This window comes from Apium graveolens, chromosome 7 (assembly GCF_009905375.1).
Source record: "Apium graveolens cultivar Ventura chromosome 7, ASM990537v1, whole genome shotgun sequence".
Lineage (NCBI taxonomy): Eukaryota > Viridiplantae > Streptophyta > Magnoliopsida > Apiales > Apiaceae > Apium > Apium graveolens.
In genome coordinates this window covers 34,268,199-34,272,012 of record NC_133653.1, presented here as the reverse complement: position 1 = coordinate 34,272,012, position 3,814 = coordinate 34,268,199, and positions in this window count along the sequence as shown.

The window sequence follows — 3,814 nt, the reverse complement described above, 5'->3', positions numbered from 1 at the left end:
TTCCTGAGTTTGACTTAGATGCTCATTTTGACCCTATTTCATTTACTGACTTTACAACATCAGCACTTAAGTTAAACTTGATAGGTCTTGACTAAGACTTGTTCAGTTTTACCTTCTTATCAGTATCTATTGGTTTAATTTTCTCAGTTTCCTTTTTATTTAACTTATCAGAATTAGTTTTATCAACATATCTTAATCCTGATCCCCAACAACCATTTTCTATTAAACCCTAAGTTATTTTTCCTAAACTAGTCCAAAGTTTAATTACTTCTCTTTCTTTAGCTAGTTCCTTTTCTAGATAAGCATGCTTTTTAACAATTTTTCATACAAAGTATCATCTCTTTCCATATGAATTTCTAGCATGAAAATCAACTCAGATTCTAGGTGATCATTCCTTTTCTTCAGATCAGAATTTTCAGTTCTAATCCTAGCATTTTCAAGTGTTTGATCCTTATAACTAACTTGCAGAGATTTAAGAAATAACCTTAATTCACAGATATCATCAATATCAAAAGCAAGTGTAGTTTGAGGTACCTTTAACTCTGTAGTCTCAGCCTCATTTTCAGCATTTGCCATGAGAGCATAGTTGACGCTATCATCTGATATTGATGTATCATCTCAGTTCTTCTTCTTTGTAATCAAGGCTTGTTTCTTCTCAATATTTGGCTTTTTGCAGTCAGCTGCAAGTGTCCAACTCCATCACAGTTGTAGCACTTTGTCTTTGACTTGTCATATATCCCAGATTTTGACTCCTTCTCATCAAAGTTTCTTCTGTAATTCCTCATATCAGTATTTGAGGAACTAGAGCCCTTCCTGGAAAACATTTTTCCCTTTTAGAAGTCTTTGTAGACCATCCCCTTAAAGCTTTTAACCAATATAGCAACCATCTGTTCAATATCTTCATTATTGTCATGTTCACTTTCAATGTCTAATTCACTTTCAGAGTTTGAGTCATCATCAGAGTTTGATGACTCAGTATCAGACTTTGCAATCGTAGCTTTGCCTTTGGAGTGGCTTTTTCTCCCAGCTTTCTCTTTTGGTTTCTCTTCAACCTTGAGTGCTACTTTCCTTGCTCTAGGCCCTTTCATCTTGCTTCTTTACTCCATCTCCAGTTCATGAGTCTTCAACATGCCATAGATTTCATCTAGAGATGTTTCATCAAGATCATAATTGTCCTTTATTGATGTGACTTTCAAGTCCCAATTTTCAGGGAGAGCAAGAAGAAACTTCAAGTTAGAATCTTTTAAATCATATTCTTTGTCAACTAGTGACAAGTCTGTTAGGTCACACACACTGTAGAAGGGGGTTGAATACAGTGTTTATCACAATCAAATCGAATTAAAAGAACACAAGCAACAGAAAACAAACTTTATTAAACTCTGTTATAATATGGAACTGTCTCTCTCAGTGATGAACAAATTATCACGAGAGCTGCTAGGGTTACAATGAATATTATTCTCGATAATGATAACACATCTAATGTAAACCCTATGTCTGTGTTTATATACTACACAGTTACAAGATAATCGCTAATTGATATGGAATATAATTCTGCTTCCTAAAATATATCAACTAGTTATCTTTTCTTCCAAGTATTCTATTCTTCATAGAATTCCTTCTTCATGCATATCTTTTCTTGCGTTTGTCTTGATCTTCTTTCCTTTCAATCAGCCGCCTTCCTTATCTGAAAGTCTCCTTAAGTCCTGATATTATCTCTTGATAACTTAAGTTCTGACAACTTAAGTTCTGACTTCAGTATAAGTGCTGATTTCCAGTTAAGTACTAATTTGTCCTGTTTAAGTAAGATCTGAAAACTAAACACAAATCATATTAAACATAACATTATCAAAGATATCTAACAAAGTCATTCATCAGCTTTTGAAACCTGTCATAGATTTCAATCAAGGATTCATCAACTTTTGAGTCAAAGTATTCATACTCCTGAGTGAGTATAGTTCTTCTATTTTTCTTGATAATAGTTGTTCCTTGACACTTGACCGCCATGGTATCCCAAATTTCTTTGACAGTTTTGCATCCAATGACTCTATTGGACAAGACACTGTCAAGATTGGTATGCAAAATATGTCTAACTTTTACATTTTTCATAATAGATAAAAGATCCTCAGGAGAATAGTCTTTCTTTTCTTTATCAACCATCTTTTCCTCTTGACCAGAAACAGCAACAACTAGCTTCATTGACCTGTGAGGACCGTCAAAAATCCTGTTTAAATATTCAGGATCTGTTACTTTCAGACACATGGCCATCTTCACTTTCCAGATTGGATATTCATGAATCTTCAGAATTGGAAACTTGATAGCCTCATATCTACTCATATTGTGACTGATTTGATTTGTGGCTGGTGGAGGTGGGGGAATTTGTTGTGCTTCCTTGTCTACCATTAGTGCTTGTTCTTTGGATCTTAAACTATTTGTGTATCAATAACAAGCTCCGATACAAATTGTTAGGCCTTTAATGAACTGTATAGGGGTGAATAAAATTAAACAATCAAATCAAAATAACATGCACAATTGAAAGAACATATTTTATTATTGATGTATAAAAAGTGATTACAATACTCTCTCAAAGGATGAACATATATCCTTAAGAGCTTCTAGGTTATGTGAATAATATAACAATGTTCGTAACACCTAAAGTGTAAACCTAATATGTGCTTATATACTGAACAGTTACACAATCAATAAGGAATTCTATTACAATACAATAGGGAATCCTATAACATATCCATCTATTGATTGCTATAATAAGTAAAGTCATACACCAATATATCTCTGCAAATATTTTCTCCTTTGATATCTCTTGATTTTCAGCTCGACAGATACTGATGTGAGTAAATCCTAATAAAAAAGCTGATTGGCAAATACTTATGGTAAATGTTGATGATGTCACATCTGTCAAATACTGATATCAAATGCTGATAAATAAAATCTGATGGTTTAAATACTGATATCATCAATTTCTTCTAACAACATAGCATATAAGCATGTCATTCACGTAACATATAGATTAGATCATCAAAAGATAGGATTCGATATCTTTAAAACATAAATCGGGTCAAAATATAATATTTCAGTAATATCTGACTCAGAAAGATTTATAAAATGAGTGAGCTTTTGATACAAAAGAATTTACATCTAGAAAGTATTTTAAATAAAAGCGGAATAATTTTCTGAGCCTAGACACGTTCGTTTCGTTTAAAATGGACAAACAGTCTATTTAATACGAATAAAATAAGAATAATTTAATTAATAATAATATTAACTGAATATTTAATACCATTTTATAATTTTAAATGCTCAAAATAATTTTAGAATATTATTTGGCTTAATTATAAATTATTACATTTTATTTAACTATTATAAATAAAATTAATTGATTAAATAAATTAATCAACTAATTAAATCCATAAATAATCAATTAAAAAAATTATAAATAATTAAATCAAATTTAGATTTTTGAAAATAATAAAAAAAATTAAATTAAATTAATTCAGTTAATTATTAAAAAATAATTAACCAAATTATTTTGAATTAAAAATAATCAATTTAGGAATTAAAATTGTTTTTGATTTATTTTTAAAAGAAAATTTGCATAAACGGCTTTTGAGGATAAGGTTGTCTTCAACCTTGGATCGAATGGCGGAGCAGCTGGTGGGAGGAAGACCGGAAAAAGGCTGAAGGTGGCCGGAATGTGGAGATGAACCCAGAAATCGGCGACCCTCGCCGTTTCCATCCAGCCACCACCAACGACCAAAACTCCCTCAATCGGATCTGATTTTGATGCCAAAACACTCCA